We start from the raw sequence: 17,618 nt of genomic DNA, 5'->3' as shown, positions 1-17,618 counted from the left end.
GGTGGAGAGGAGAGTTGGGAGACAAGATGGTTCAGTGGGGAATGCAAGCTTGAGGACCAGAGTTCAATCCGGAGCTATGGACGTGGTAGTGTGCTTGTAATGCCAGAACTGGGGAGGCAGAGGCAGGTAGATTCTTGGGGCTCACTAGACAGCAAGCCTAGCCTACTGCGCAAGCCCCAGATGCCCATTAGAGATCTTGTCTCAAAAACAATACAAACAAACACCAATCAACCAGCCAAACAAAACCCAAGGTGAATAACATGTAAGGTACATCATTTGAGATTGACCTCTGACCTCCATATACACATGTGCACATATATCCATATACACATATGTCCGCCACACACATACAGAGACACACGAAAGGATGGGATATGTTGGGCATGGCATGGTAGTATATATCAGGGATCCAGAATGCTGGAAGTGAGGGCAGAAGTCCGGGCTTACAAACTGAGACTCTGTCTTAACAAGGCGGGGAAGAAGGGAGGCATGGCCGGTTTTTGAGCAGCAGAAAGGCCAGAGTTTTAGGAACACGTTCTTCTCTTCTGTTAGTGGAAGCCAGTGTGGACTGAAAGTCAGTAAAATCTATCCCTTATCCAGCAGAGTGTGACAAAGGACCTCAGGCCACCAATGCCTCTGCACCTCGGGCTCTGCCCTCATCTAAGGCCCTGACAGTGACCCTGGGGTGACCCTAACACTTGCAGGCTGAGCAGCTGGGGACACCTGGGAGGTGTAAGAAGAGAACTGAAAAGGAACTAAGCTTCCCAGCCTCTCCCACAGCCCAAAGGGGAGTGTTTAAAGTTCCCTGACCTCAGAAAGCCTCCCAGAGAGCCCACTGGAAGGGATTCCTTATTTATTGAGCGTGTTTTAAATGAAACACGTTAAAATATCCTTCCATGGTTTATCTCCTGATGCTTCAATTCCAAAGAACAACAGCCTGTAGCCCCCTTCCTTCCCCTCGGCCTCTGGTTCACCTATGACGTCAGCAGTAGAGAGCTGTGTCCCACACCAGTGACCTCTCGGGAACTAAAGCTTTGGGAGTGAGAAGATGCCACAGCCTCTAAGCAGTCCCTCCCCCCTCGCCATATTAGAGTCTTGCATATTTTGAACATCAGAATTTTGGGGACATGTGAAAGTTAGAAAGATGTGGCTCTGCTTTTCTCCACACAGCTCTGGAGGGCGCAGACTCAGCTCTGGAGGGCGCAGACTCAACGTCTGACTGGAGCCCCTGCATCAGGACTGCAACTGTGCTAACCACAGGGGAGAACTCCTCAGAGGTTCCCTGCAGTCTCTGAAAAAACACATGGAATACCAGCCCTGCAAGCCAACTGTGGCCGGAGACTGTGACAATGACACCAACTCAAGAGGACTTCTGTCCCTTCTCTTTACTCACCCCCTTGCCTGGGGGTAAATATGGAACACAAAGTTCTGGGTGAAGGCTTGTGCCTCCCATCTCAAATGTTAAAACCTCGCCCAGTGTGATATGTTAAAGGGGAGGCGTCATGAGGGTGGACTCTCCACAAAAGGCACAAGTGCCCTCATTAAAGAGCCCCAAGACATCCCTCACCCCCACCCATACAAGGACACAGTGAGCATATTCATGCTGAACCGCCCAACCTCTGAAACTGCAAAAAAATCAATTCTGTATTTAATCCACTAATCTAGGGCATTTTTGCTAAGGCAGCCCAAACAGCCTAAGATAGAGGAGGGGAAGCTGAGGAAAAGTCCCAAGTCTGACCGCAGCTGATGCAGATGCCCGAGCTACAGGCAGGCTGAGCCAGGAGGAGGCGGGTGCAGAGCACGGAGCAGGAGAGTAGCATGTGATGCCGGGCAGGGCTCAACCTTCACGGCCGCAAGCAAGCCACCACGATCTAAACAAGCTATGTGCTCTGCGGGACCCACCGCAGAAATTATTTACATTGTGGCTGTGGGTAAATAAAAACATGACAGAGGTGTTTTCCCCCTAGCTGGGTTTCTCTGGTAAAATTAAAATCAAAATAAAGAATAAAGTACAATTCTTTTGGTTAGTGAGTTAGTAAAGACAATTGTGAACCTGGTGTGGCGGTGGGCACTTGCAGCCCTAGCCCCCAGGTGGCTTACGTATGGAAATGAAATTGTCTTACAGTTTCAGAGCAGGCAGGAGAATTACGAGTTCCAGGGTAGCCTGGGTTACAGAGTGAGGCCCTGTCTCAATAATAACAACATTAACAACAGCAGCAGCAGCATCAATAAAAACAGGGAGGAAAGAAAAACCAACGGCATCCATCTGTAATGAGGATGAAGCTAAACAAGCCTCTATATGTACTTCTGGCCCGCCTGCAAGTTGAGAAGAATTTTCTTGGGCAGGACCTCTGAAACTTCAATGTACATGTTAACCTTAATAATTAAAGGAAAAGGCATGAATTTGAGAGGGAGGAAGTTGGAGGGGGGTGAAGGGAAAGGAGGGTGGATAATATGGTTGTATTTTAATTAAAAGGAAATGCATTGAAAAGACTTTAATGTACTTGCATAACGTAAAATGCAGGCAGATTCAGGAGGCTCAGGGTGAGGTCCAAGAAGCTGAGTGTTCATCAGTTACCAAGTAACCAGATGGGTTGGTCTGCATATTCACCAGGAGAAACAACGGCCAAGAGAATGTAACAAGTATATCAAGAGCTTAAAATCCTCAAGTCTTCGGCAATTCCACATTAATGACTGCAGTCCAGGAGCCATAATGAATGCATGGGAAACCAGCAAAGGCATTTTATACCAACATTGTGTCTCTCATGAAAACCAGACACAATTTCTACAGCCAACAAACAACTGGAACTTTCCAAATCTGTCGTGCAAAGCCTTTACGTCTCAGGACTTCACAAAATGGCCACTAATATCAAATTCATTTAGAATTAATAGTGTTATAGGGGGGATATTTGTGATGTGCAAAGTGAAAACAAATGTGTGTGTGCCTGTGTGTGTGTGTGTGCCTGTGCCTGTGTGTGTGCGCCTGTGTATGTGTGTGTGCCTGTGTGTGTGTGCCTGTGTCTGTGTGTGTGCCTGTGTATGTGTGTGTGCCTGTGTGTGTGTGCCTGTGTGTGCCTGTATGTATGCATATGCCTGTGTGTGTGTGTGTGTGCCTCTGTGTGTGTGTGTGTGTGTGTGTGTGTGTGTGTGTGTGTGCATGCGCTGTGGAGAAAGCTCAGTGGGTAAAGCGCTTATCATGAAGGCATGAGGCCCTGAGTTTGGATTTTATGTGGATAAAATCTGCATGATATGATAGCCCAACTATAATCCCAGTGCACAAGGCAGCGACAAGAATTCCTTGAGCAAGCTGGTTAGCCAGACTAGCCAACCAGCAGCTTGGGGTTCAGGGGAGAGCCTGCCTCAACATATGAAATGGAAAATGGTTGAGAAAGAAACTTGATATCACTCTGGGGCCTCCACACTCACATGCAAACTCAAATGCAACACACACACACACACACACACACACACACACACACACACACACACACACACGCATGCACACACGCACGCATGATATTGTAATGGTTAGTTTCATGTGTCAGCTTGACTGGACTCTAGCACCCAGTTATTTAATCAGATGGGATCTGGGCATTGCTGTGCTGTGCCTAGCACCTCGATCAGTTGGCTTAAATAACAGCCATCTCTCCAGCTCCCTATTCAAATATTTAAAAATAATGCATAAGCAATGAGAGAAGAAAAATCCCAAATTAATAGTTTTAAAAAGGACTATGGAGGTGGAGCTGAGGAGACGGCTCAGTGGTTAAGAGCACTGTCTACTCTTCCAGAGGTCCTGAGTTCAATTCCAAGCAACCACATGGTGACTCACAACCATCTGTTATGGGATCTGATGCCCTCTTCTGGTGTGTCTGAAGACAGCAGCAGTGTGCTCATATACATAAAATAAAAAAATAAATCTTTAAAAAAAAGAAAAGGGTGGTTAAAAAAAGGACTATGGTATATTTTTATTATCTTTCTTTCTATTTAATTTTTTCTATACTTTTTCCTAGAAATATGGTACTTTTGTAGCTAGAAAAAATATTTTCATGTAATGTGGCAATTTCAATGACCACTGAGAAGCTATCCAGAGGCTTCAGACAACCAGGAGGAGGAAAGGGCCTTCCTCACATCCCACCTACAACCCAATCTTTCTCTTAGCTTTTCTCCCTATCTGCCAAGCTCTACTTCTCCAGCCCAAATGCCTCCCTCTGTAGACTGTAAAATGAGACACTCGTGGTGATTTTTATGACTGTTCCCATATGGTTAGTGGGGGAACCATGTCAATTACATTACTGGCCTTTCACAGCCTTCTCCAATGACTGTAGGCAATGGGTCATTCGGCTCCAGAAAGAACCAGATGATGGCCAGGGTCACATGCCAGGACCAAAGGCATTCTGGACTCTGCCGTGAGCTCTGAGTATCCCTCGGTGGCTCTGGTGACTCAAGTCTCGAAGCTGGAAGTGAGCAGGGCCACCCACACTGCCCAAGTGGGCCAAACTTGGAGCCTACTTCCCACTCCCGGCAGCCTCTCTAGTCACCATTTAATTACTGGCACAAGAGCTTGGCCAGCGGCTGGCCCCACACCCAGAAGGATGGCAGGACACGCAGCAGCACCCACTGTTTCCCTCATGCAGTCCTGCCTCTGTGGAAGCCAAGGATATCCCTCTCACTACTCTAGGCCACACAGATCTACTGTGCTCTCAAGTTCTTTGGGATAAAGTCCTGGGGTTTTGATGGTCTCAGTTATCCTCTGAGAGTGGAGTCTCTGTGCCAGTGCACCTATAACAGAAGGGCTGATCGCCCTTGATCGCGAGCCTCTGCCCCAGCAACTTGGATCTGTTGCCATCCACTACCTGTCTAAGAATCCAGGGCAGTGCAGGCGTCAAGAACATCTGGTGTTTGCCAAACAAAGGAATGGTGGGAATATACACAGGTCATACTACTGAGACGCTGGCAACCCTCTTCTCCAAGGCACAGTCACAAAGCAGGACCATACTAAATGGTGGGCTAGCAGGCCTGCAGCTTGAACAGATGATTATACCAAACACTAAAACAGCCCAGCGCAGAACAGAACTATGGTGCCGGGTTTCTACATGTTACCAATCAATGCCACTTCTGCCAAATGAGACAGTGCATTTGCAGAGGGAGGGCACACAGTCCACTCTGAAAGTATTTCAGATGAGCATGTTTGGGATAGCAAGTGGTAAGGTACCATTAGAGAGCAGGCCACCACCCTGAAACAAGCTCTGGGACAATTAACATTACAAACCCAGTGAGAGTAAGGTGTGTGTGTGTGTGTGTGTGTGTGTGTAAATAAGCCTGCACACTTACCCTATTTTCTAAGACCTTGCCTAGTGCATAAAACTACATGAACTAAGCATATAAAATCTCTTGAACATCACGAGACAATTAACAATAAGGTAGATAGTACCCCAGGAATGACACCCAAGGATGTTCTTGACCATTTATGCGTGTGTACACGCGCACACGCGCGCGCGCGCGCGCGCGCACACACACACACACACACACACACACACACACACACACACACACACTACAAACAATTAAAATGTCTACCCATCCAGAGAGTGGGATAGGCTGCTTCCCAAGGCGGACCTGGATCAAATGACATGCCAGGCTCCTGTCCCAACCACACCCTGCCACTTCTTTCAATAGTTGTGCTTTGGGTACATTGAGAAATCATGTCTTGTTGACCAGTAGTTTCTTGAATTGTTAAAGAGGAAACAAATCTTCCACAAATATCCTCAGGGAACATATATTGAACATGTAAGGTCAGCTTACACTGCTGGATTCCACCCTCCGCTCATGGGCCTCCCCCAGCCTCCTGTTGCCCTCTCGGTGAGCCGAGCACACAGAAGTCACTTAGAATTCCTGAAGTTTTCCATGGTCTTCCTGCCGGACATCAGGAATGTCAAACAGAGAAGTAGGCACAAAAATGGACACATTAGGGCAGGCAATTAATGTTTCAAAAAAAAAAAAAAAGGTCAACTCCTTTAAGTGAGAAGGGGAGGGAGACGGATGGCGAAGTCAAGCCTCTGGGCCTTGTTGCTGATGGGTGAGGAGTACTTGGTATGAACTCGGGTGGGGCGCTCTAAATGGAGGGAACACTGAGGCTCTATCTCCGCGGTTGAGCACTCGCTCAGCACACATGACGGCTTAAGGGAGGAAAAGGGGGTGGACGCCAAATACAAAAACTATAAAGGTCATAAAAGGAGGCCCTGGGATGGCCTTAGAGACACTGGGGAGAACATGCAACAGGAGACATGGGGAAGACACAGACTCTGGGGACACAGAGTAACTAATGCAGAGACTTAGTGACCAGGGTTACTTTGGTCTTCAATTTGAGGTACTTTGAAATTTGTTCAAAGTCATGTTTTAATTCTAGTGTTCAGCTGAATTTAAAGGACAGCGAAGTGGTGATAAGCACAGAAAATGTTTAACCTTGCTGATTAAAGAAATGCCAATAAAAGCAATTAAGACTGTTTCCATTAATTAAACTTTACGAGCAAAGGCAGAAAGGGCGCACTTAACCAGGTGCTCTGATAGAAGGCCGCAGGAGTGTGCACTGCCACATATCTCTTAGAAAATGATCTGTTAATATCTATGAGGAAGGTATGAGCCAGAGGCTGGGGAAATGGCCCGCTGGGTAAAGTGCTACTACCTCACCACTTTGGGACTGACCTGACTGGGATGACAGGGAATGAAGAAATGACAATACACACAGAGAACTGCTAGGATCGGATGTCCCATGCACTCGGACGGAGAGACACCAGCAGCCCAGAAAGTCAGCTTGGGAAATGTATGAGACAGGCATGGTAGGTAGGGGATGCCTGTAATCCGGGAAGGTAGAGTCAGAAGATCAGGATTTCAAGGTCAGCTTCAGCCACAAAAGATATTTAAACTAGCCTATGCTCAAAAAGTAAACTGGGCGTGGTGGCAGTTCAAGTAATTGGGAGCCTAGGACAGAGAGATCTTAATTGGAGGTCAATTTGGGCTATGTAGCAAGAGTGTTAAAAAAAAAAATGAGTCACCACCACCAGAGAAGGGGGAATTTTCTAATTTCTTAATGTTTAACTCAGTTATTCTATCCCATGAAATCAACCCTGCAGAAGTAATATCACATATGGGAAAATATTTCTAGAAACAAAACTATGACCGTAGCATTTCTGCAATGGCGATACATGGAAATTTAACTCCTGGAGGAACAGTTGGCAAGCTCCAACATGTCTTCCAGGAAGAATATCAGTCCATCGAGGTCAATAAGAGTCATCCTCCTATTCACAGGAGCGTGGTAACTGGAAAGGCCATGGGGGGAAAAATCATAGAAATGTGTGTTCGTATGAAAGAAACTACAGTATCAGAACCCTCGGGAAATACTGCAGATGAATAAGCTAAGTGCCAACTGTGACTGTTTCTGTCACCGTGACTCAGGGGGTGCGCAGCCCCTGCCTGTGAGGTGTCTGTTATGAAGCCTTGACAGATAAGAAAAGAATGTTAGAGTGAGTAGGTAGGAACCTTTGCTGCACACACATGCCCGCACACACATGCACACACGCATTCGCGCACGCAGGCACACAATGCAAACTCATCTAATACAGCTGGGTGCAGACCAGCTTGACTCCAGTTGTCAAACTGGAGTCCCAGGAAAACCAAGCTGTGGAACAAACACATACCCAAGATATCCGATATCCAGTCCACAAAGATCAAGAACTGCAAAACTGCCCTAATTCAATTGACACAGACTCCTCCATACAGTTCTGAGTTTTCATGTTATGTTGTTATGATGAGAAAAGTGGCAGTTTGTTTTTTTTTTAATTAAGAGAATAAGAAAAACACCCTTTTCTGGTCCATCCTTGAAAACTCTCCTATGGAAACAGATAGGCTGAGAGGCAGGATAACCTAGTGGTTAGGGAGAAAGTAGGTTCTAGAGTTGATGACCTTGATTTGAATGCTATGCTGGCACCGCCACTCAGAGTGAGCTGATTACTCAGTATTCAGAAGGAGATAAAAGCCTTGAGGCTAGCAAAGAGGCACGGCTGGTAAAGGAGCCACCAAGCCTGATGATGTGAGCTTGGTCCCCTAGACCTACATGGCAGAAGAAGAGAACTGATTTCTTTCTGTAAGCTGTCCTTTGACCTCCTGCATGTATACCATACAGTTAATAAATGTAATTAAAATAGCAAAATCCTACCTCACAGCTAGTCATTTAATGGGATTAAATGAATCTATCTTTCTATGTAATATATATCATGTAACTGTGAACTCTGCAAGCGCTCTATAGTAATATTCCAAGCTTTAGGGAGGAGTGAAGCCACCGTCACTAATGGACCAGAAAGAAAGGTAACAATACTAGCAAAGTAACAGCATGCATCTGAAGGAGGAGGAGGCTTTTGCTGGTCTCCATAGAAGAAGCAGCCTGTGTAGGGGAGTGGTCTTCAGGCCATCAACACGGGGGAGCAGGGAGGAAGTTACAGTGGGGATTTTCTGGGGTTACTGTGAATATCCACACCTGGTCAAGAGGGAGGCTCTGCCATCCCTCAGGGTCTGAGACACTGGGGTTCTTGACAAGGCTGTGCTCACATCAGACAATACTCTTCTTCAGTTGCTCCCCAACTTTGCTTCAAGGTCTTTTTACCCCCATTTGGTAGGTGGGAAAACTGACATTCAAAGAAACAAATGACATGGCCAGGCCCAACCAGCTATGAGGTCTGTGTCCCTCCAGGAACCAGGGCTAGGCCCAGAGGACCAGTTCCTAGAAGCTAGGCTGCAAGTCTCTTAAGAGCTGAAGCTGGTAAATCTCCTGAAATTCAACACCAGGGTTGTTTCTTCCAGGCCTAACACTCAGCAGTTTGCCTTCCTGTTCTTGGTAGGATGGTATTCTCCCGGGGTGAACTCAGCAGGAAGGCAGTTCTTGGAATGTTCTGGGAGGATGCAGGGGCTCATGAGTCACTCTGCTCTTCTCCCTGCTCCTTCCCAAGGCCCTGGATGTCATTACCCCTGTCACTGGGTTTCTGCTGCTGGTTGGCTGCACAATTATCCCTAAAAGGAAATCAGCCTTAAGTCTCATCTCTATAGCCAAGTGTGCTGGAGGCGGAAAGAGAGACTGCAAACCTTCCAGGGCCCCTGACTGGAAGAACTGGAGAGGCAGAGGGGCTCTATGGGCTAGCAGACTCTCACTGCCTGACTTTGGATCTCTACCAGGGCTAGAGGCTTCCTCCAATCAGAACCCTGGGCCCTCAGCATCCAAGGCAAGCATGCCAGAAGAACACAAAATCTCTAAATATTTATCCCCAAACTCAAGAAAGAACCCAGCCGGCAAAGGCTGGGAAACCAGAGGCAACTGGCCTGGGGGAAAGGAGAACGCTAGAAACACACAGGATTTTTGCCTTGAACTCCAGAACTTTTTGTGAACACTAAATGCTGGAGACAGGCTCCTGGGAATTCACCACTTAGAAATGTATGGGCACATCCCCAACAAAATCAGAGCGCAGGGTGACTCAACTGACAGACCCTCTTTACAAAAAAAGTTACAACTTTGTGTTTAGTTTTAATTTGTTTTGAGACAGGATCTCACTATGTAGCTCAGGCTGGCCTCAAACTTTGCCACATGCCCATACTCACAGTATTTCAGAGGCTGAGGCAGGAGGATGACAAATTCATGACTAGCCTGGACCATACAGCAATGTTCTCTCTCAAAGAGATCCAAACCAACAACGAAATCTTGCTATGCAGAGTCTGTGGCAAACGCCAGGCTTTCTGCCTCACCTCCTGAATTAGGAGGCAGGATTGAATTCATAGGGAGAAAAAATGATTGGTTTAGCCCTAAAACTCCTATATTTGCTTATAGTAACCCCACTACCTGCCCTACCGCTGAAGCATCTCCTTTCTGGAGACCAAGCTGGACATATTTAGCTAAATTCAATTTATGGTTGGAAGCTGAGACCAGCAGAAGGAAGGTGGGCAGGTGGGAGACAGCAGTGGCCAGGGGTGAATATGAGCAAAGTGTAGTCACATATATGTATGTATGTATGTATGTATGTATGTATGTATGTATCTATGTATGTATGTATATATCTATGTATGTATGTACACATACACACTGTGATGAGATATATTATTTTATATTCTATCTACAAAAATAATGAAAAGGAATTCATGGTGCTGGTAAACTGAAATAGGATCTTTTTATTTGTTTGCAAGCAGGCTTAATGCACCGTTGTTCGGAGCCATAAACTGTTTAAAAAAAAACAAAACAAGCTTAAATGTCTGGCAATAAGAAACCGTTTGAATGCCTTCTGGCAGGGTGTGACTCCGTCATACATACAGAACACCAAGACCAGTAAGAACCAGAAAAGAGTAGCCAGACGTCTAAACACTGTACTTATTATTCTTATCAGTGTGTGTTGTGGGGTAAAACTCAGGTCTTCAAGCTTGCACAGGAAGCTCCTTTACCCACGGATCCATCTTCCCCGGCTGACTAAATGCTTTTACCACATGGTAGAAGCACTCAGATTTTCTTTCCTCTTGTCTGTCTTATCTGCCTGCCTGTCTGTCTGTTGCTCTTTGCTGATACTGTTTTGAGACAAGGTCTTACTCTGTGTCCCAGGCAGGGCCTCATACTTGCATCTATCCTCCCAGATAGACCTCCCGAGTGCTGGGATTACAGGAGTTACCCCCTTGCCTGGCTCATAGTTTTGTTCACATGTTCACTACCTCTGTCCTTTAAGTCCTGCAGTGAGGAGTACAGGCGGCCCTGAGCTTTCCGGTCAATACTCCTGACTCAGGAGTGGCAGAGGTGGCTTACTGTTCAGGATCATGTACTACTCTTGCAGGGGGCTTTAGTTCAGTCCCCAGAACTCAAATCAGGAGACTCACAACTCTCCCTAACTCCAGCTCCAGGGGGTCTGATGACCTCTTCTGGCTTTCAAGGACATCTGCATTTGGGTGCACATACTCATACACACATACATGAGAAAAAAAGGTTTCCGAACACCTTTAATCCCAGTGCTGAGGAGGCAGAGGCAGGTGGATCTCCATGAGTTCAAGGCCAGCCTAATCTACATATGAGTTCCAGGACAGCCAGGGTCACAGTGAGACCCTGCCTTAAAAAAAAAAAAAAAGGAAAACTAAAAGATACTTTAGACCAATTACAACTTGTTTCACTATAAACAAATTTTAATTGGTTTAATACAGGTATCATTAATGCTAAGAGCTAGCTTGATATCCTGTGAACAAGAGTCACAACCTAGAGCCTCACAGCACACATCAGTGGAATGCCCAGGGGTCCAGCCTTGTTTTCCATGCTCTCCAGTATGGGGCCTTTTCTAACAAGTCTATGAGTTGTGTATATTAACACCAGAGCTCAGAGACCACAGTAAATCTGTCGGGAGGTTGCACAGCCAATGTGTGGCAGGACCTAGTGGCATGGCCCCTGGGCAGGCTTGCCTCTCAGTGATAGTTTGTTGAACAATTAACCAACTAGAAAAGTGCCAACATCTTGAAAGACTAGGGGAACTGTAACTTATAGCTGGTTGCTATGGATACCATTGACAAGCCAGAGTTCATTGTTATGGATGAATGAACACACACTACTCGGAAAAGCCCTCGACATCATAGCTGGCAGAGTTGGGCTTGGTTACGGAAGAGACTGACTAAAATCTCTCTTCCGTGGTTGTTGCTACTTTTACAATTTTTACGTGTGTGTGTGTGTGTGTGTGTGTGTGTGTGTGTGTGTGTGTGCATGCATGCACATTAGTACAGGTATCTGTGAAGTCCTGAAGAGAGCAGAGTTTATACTGGCGTTATAGAGGCTGTGAGCTTCCTGATGTGTTCTGGGAACCAAATCTGGCTCCTTTAGGGGAGCCCCAGCCCCACCTTTTTATATCTCTTTATAGAGGAGCAACTTTGGGCCAGTCACTTCCCCCTCTGAGCCTCAGCTTTCCTATCTGTAAAATGGAGTGACAGGACCTCCCGGGAGTCCTGTTGGGATTTAACTCATGCAGATGCTTCACATATGTTGGCTCCATACAAAGACAAAGGAAAAGAACAAACCACACTCAACACACGGGCAGGCACAGCCCTTCCATTCCAATGCTAAAAGCGAGCCAAAAAATGGCTACACCTCTCCCAGTGCTTCGACTGGGAGAGCAGGTTTCTAACTGTTCTGGTACTGCCTCTTGACATCTAATATCATCTCCAAATGCCAGGCTTCATTTGAATCGCATCAAAGCCAGTCTACTGACTGCCTCTGTTGATTTTAGGGACCTCAGCACTGCCCTAGCTCCACCTCCAAGAGGAACGGCCCCAGGCCAGGCCTGAACTGGCTTTACCTGAGTCTCAGAAGAGATGGCTGCAGAGGAACCCAAGGCTGTGATGGGATCTACTGTTCACTTTGAAGTGCAGCTAGGGCCTGGGCCATGAATTTGTCTCGGGCTACGCAACTAGGTCATACCAAGGCCACTTGGCAGGGCATAGCCCAGACTTTGGCTGCTCTTTCTGCCCAAGAAGGTGGTGTTGACCTCTGGGTGGCTTGAGGGCTCAACTTCATGAGTTCTAAGTGCAGCAAGTTTTATCTGAAAGCATTTTGGAATCCAAATTTTTAAAATAGCCAATGGCTGGGCATGGTGGTACACCCTTAATCCCCAGCACTTGGGAGGCACAGGCATGTGGATCTGAGTCAAAGGCCAGCTTGTTCCTCCGTAGTGAGTTACAGGGCTACATAGTAAGACTCTCTCTCAAAACAAAACAAAATAAACAAAAACCCGCCAAAGGCTCACACATGGGCCCTCTGAAGCCCTGTCCTGCGAAGCAGCTACCCCCTTGGAGCGAGGACAGTGCTCAGCACGCCCGGCAGTCCACTCACTACAGGGGCATCGCAGGTCGACCTTCAGAACCTACGATAGTCTTCTGTTTTTCTCAAAATCAAAGTGGAAAACTTCAAATATACCCTAGAGTAGCAATAGCAACAATCGCCCTCCCTCCCCACACCTTCAACTACAATTTATGCCACAACTGTGGATCAGCACACACAGAGATAAATTTTAAAATGTAAAGAAAAGTTTTTAAGGGCTGGAGAGATGGCTCAGTGGTTGAGAGCACTGACTGCTCTTCCAGAGGTCCTGAGTTCAATTCCCAGCAACCACATGGTGGCTCACAATCATCTGTAATGGGATCTGATGCCCTCTTCTGGTGTGTCTGAAGACAGCAATAATGTACTCATATAAACACAATGAACCTTTTAAAAAAAGGAAGAAAGAAAGAAAGAAAGAAAGAGAGAGAAAGAAAGAAAGGAAGAAAGGTTTTTAAGAAAGCAACACCAGAGCTGGAGAAGTCACTGCAATCCATCGCTCATGAGTTGGAAGGAAAGTAAACTTGAAGAGCAACTTGTCGAGCCACACCTCCTGGATTCAAATCTCATGCCTTCCTTTCACTCAATAAGATACAATGGAGTAGACTTCCCATCTCTCTTCGTAAACAATGAGGTTATGTTTCTCAGCCTCAGTTTTGCTTGATGGTAGCCATATCACTCTGGTGGGTGGTAGTTGGCGATGTGTTAGGATGAGCTAGCCAAACCTTCTGTATCTTCCACCTCTTCCTGGTGGTCAGCAAGGACCAGACTGGAAGGCTGCAGAGAGGCTTCTGTATGCTAGGCACATGCTTGGAACTAGGCTATCTCTAGCCCTGAATGACTTTTTTGTTGTTGTTGGCCTGTTGGCCTCGTTAAATAACAGAAGGCGACTAAGTCACAGCCATTGTCACCAAATAATATCTTGCATGTTAGAACCCCATGCTGTTCACTATAGGAAATCACAGTCCCATTGTAATTAATCTAAATGTTTCAAGCCCTGAAATAAGCCTCAAGTGAGAGAGGTGAATTTTGGGACAGGGTCTCATTTAGTCCATCATGGCCTAAACTTTCTATCGGTCTGAGGATAATCTTGCTATGTATCTAAGTCGAACTCTTGATCCTCCTGCCTCCACTTCACAGGCACGCAGCACGATGTCCAGCTCATATTTGCTGTCAAACAACAACAGCAACACAAACCATGTGGGCACAGTGGTACACACCTTACTCCCAGCCTAGTGGTGCAGAGGCAGGCTATATATATTGATATCTTGTCTAATAAAAAGCCGTGTTGAACCAGTGCAATCAAGGGCAATGCCAGCAGGTTCTGCTGGGATGTAGGGTGCTTCTTTATACTAATTTTTTTAATTTATTTTATTTATATGAGTACACTGTAACTGTTTTCAGACACGCCAAGAGGGCATCAGATCTCATTACAGATGGTTGTGAGCCACCATGTGGTTGCTGGGAATTGAACTCAGGACCTCTGGAAGAGCAGTCAGTGCTCTTAACCGCTGAGCCATCTCTCCAGCCCCTTTATACTAATTTTTATTGTGTTAATCTTCAGAGCACCAAGAGTCTGGCTGTTACAACAGCCAGAGGTACCTTCACTAGCACGGGACCTCTGACTTTGGAAAATCTCCCTGACCTCTCTGTGCCTCGGTGTCCTCATCTGAAAGGAGGTTAACTCCCTTCATAGGTTTGCTGCAAAGATTCAATAAGTTAGTATGTATAAGACACCAACCTGGCCCCACAGTAGGACTGTATTATGGTTCCTGCTGTCACTATTATTGTTTACAAAGTAATAACATAGACTGTGGCTTAGATAAGTGTCCCTCAAAACCCATGTGCTAAAGATGCAGACCTTACTGGGGGGCCTTCCTGCAATGTGGTGGGACCTCCGGGAGGTAGGGTCTCTCTATTGAGAGATCCTCAGGTCACTTAAGTGTAGGAGCGCAGCCCACCCTCTTCCCTCTTGCTTTTTAACTGCAAAGTGGTCAGTTTGCTGGGCCACGTGCTCCCCATCATAGCCACTTGGAACATCTAGCAGCAACGCAGAGCTCAGAGTATGTCTGTAGATCTGCCTACTCTTGAACTGAAACCTTCAAAACCATAAACCAAACTAAACCTTTTCTCTTTGTAAGCTAATTATCTCAGGCATTTCATTATAGCCATAGGAAGCGAAGTAAGACGTTATCACAATATTCTGTATTTCACTTACATGTAGACATTCTTAATCTTTAGTTTGGGGCTGAAGCTATCTATATTCCAGGCAATCAACCTGTAGTTTGATGAAAGCCAGAAACATATGACCACTTGCTTAACAAGATATTTCATGACTGCGGTAACTCTATAAGATGAAATGTGCCTAAGTCAAGGTGAATCATGTCTGTACTTCCCCAAGCCAATGTCAAAATGAAGAGGAGATGGCTTCGATGGTCAGCTTTCTGGCTAACACTCAAGGGATGCTCATGAATTCTGTGGACTTTAAAGAACTGGTGCCCAGTTAGACACCCAAGCGACCAGAAAGCATGTGGAAAGTTACTCAAGATCAGCCACCAAGAAAACACAAATAGAAGCAAAGGATGGTACTGTGAGAAAGATAGACACTAACAAGTGTTGAAGAGGACCTGAGGGAACAGGTCTCCTTCTACACAGCTGATAAGAATAGCTCCACCCACCCTTTTTGCATATGTATGTGTTTGCTCTGTGTGTATGTGTGAGTCTGTGTGTGTGTGTGTGTGTGTACACATGCTTACAGTGTGCACATTCACATTTGTGTTAATGTGAGGAGACCGGAGGGTGATGGGAATCTTCTCCTGTCACTCTTCCACCCTATTGAGACAGAGTCTCTCGGTCAAAGCTGGAACTGACTGTTTTGGCTAGTCTCATTAGGCTGCTAACTCAGGAATTCCCTGTTTGTACCGTCTAAGGTTGAAGTTACTGATAAAATGTCATGCCCCTCTGGCATTTATGTATGTTGTAGGTGTCCAAACACTGGTCCCCTTGATTGTACAGCAAGTACTTTAACCACTGAGCAACCTCCCCAACCCAGTTGTTGATCAGTTTGAAAAGTTTGGCAATTCCACAAAATATCAAACATAGTACTTACCATATAACTCAGCAATGTCTCTCCTAGGTACCCAAGGGAAATGAAAACACATAGTCAGGGGCTGGAGAGATGGCTCAGTGATTAGGAGCACTGACTGCCCTTCCAGAGGTCCTGAGTTCAAATCCCAGCAACCACATGGTGGCTCACAACCATCTGTAATAAGATCTGATGCCCTCTTCTGATGTGTCTGAAGATAGTGACAGTGTACATAAAATAAATAAATTAAGTCTTTAAAAAAAGAGAAAACACATAATCGCAAATATTTATATGTGAAAAATTCAGAGTTCTAATTTGGAATAGGTTAAAAAAATGAAAATAACCCCTGTCCATCAGCTAAAGAGTAAGTACATCTACCCAAAAGAACATTTTCCAGCCATAAAAGAAATGAAATTCTAACGCATGCTGATATGTGGCCACCTTGACAATATTATGCTAAGAGATCATATAGGAAATTTCATTGTACAATTAGAGGCAATGTGTAAAACAGGTGTTCTAGTTTCTTTCTGTTGTTGTGATCAAACACTCTGACCAAAACTTAGAGGTAGAAAGGGTTTATTTCAGTTTCCACTTCCAGGTCACAGTATATCACTGAGGGAAATCAAGGCAGGAACCGGAAGGCAAGCCAGCTTGCTATTCTACACAGCACCTTGGTCAAAGGAACTCCCTTCACAGGAACTATGTGTACCTTGTTGGCTTGTAGGCTGTTATCAGTTTGCTTTCTTACACAATTGGAGACCACCTGCCTAGGGATGCTGCTGCCCATAGTGGGCTGGACCTTCCTACATCAATCAAGATAATACTCCAGTCATGCCCACAGGCCAGTCTGATCCAGGCCATCCCTCAGCTGAGGCTATATCAAGTAGATCTTAAAGCTATCCAGGACAGTAAGCAAATCCATGGAAACAAAGAATAGATTCAGGTAGAGGGGTGGGGAAGTAGGCACAGGGATGTTTTTTTGAAAGGTAATAGAAATCGTCTATAACTTACAGCAATGATTGTACAACAGCAAACACACTGCAGAATGACACCATTTAAAGGTAGGTTATCTCAGTACAGATTTTTTTTTTAAATTACCATCCTTTTCTAGGGACCAGACGGTCTTTCTTCTGGCTTTGAACTTCCAGCAGAGACCTGAAACACGCATTCCCAGCTCACGAGAAGCTGTATGAAGACAAGTCACTACTGCGTGACAGCCTCATGACACCCGGCTAATGAGCCTGCAAGTTAAGGCAAGAGGTCCTAAGCTAAGAGGTCTGGGCAAGAAGGGAGGTTTGGGAGGGAGCAGCACACCAGGCAGGAGAGGAATCTGTCATCCACACTCCCTCCCTCCTCCTCATCAGACACAATCTTCCAAACCCAGAGGTACAGAAGAGGCTGTTAGATTTTTTTTTTCACACAAGAACACCATGAATCACAATTCCCAGAACCAGCAATCCTGAAAGGGCTAGGTAGCCAGGAGCCCAAATGACTTCAATTGATGTCATAGACTGGAAAAGCTGACAGTCAGGCCTTACAAACTGAAAGTCAATTGCCAACCATGAAATTCATGGCCCCTGGACTCCTCTTCCCCACCTGCTTCAACACCAATTTAAGCAATTCTGAACTTTGATCTCTTTGGTAGAATGTCCCCCGATTTATTGA

General features: G+C 45.8%; 1 protein-coding gene across 2 annotated transcripts in view; it reads right to left on the bottom strand.

Annotated features, from left to right (window-relative positions):
* Positions 1 to 17,618, bottom strand: part of Parva (parvin, alpha) — a 157,799-nt gene that overhangs the window by 126,072 nt on the left and 14,109 nt on the right. The window lies entirely within an intron of this gene.

Source organism: Rattus norvegicus, chromosome 1 (genome assembly GCF_036323735.1).
Source record: "Rattus norvegicus strain BN/NHsdMcwi chromosome 1, GRCr8, whole genome shotgun sequence".
NCBI lineage: Eukaryota > Metazoa > Chordata > Mammalia > Rodentia > Muridae > Rattus > Rattus norvegicus.
Note: the sequence above shows the minus strand (reverse complement) of the source record. Positions and strands in the feature narration are given on the sequence as shown.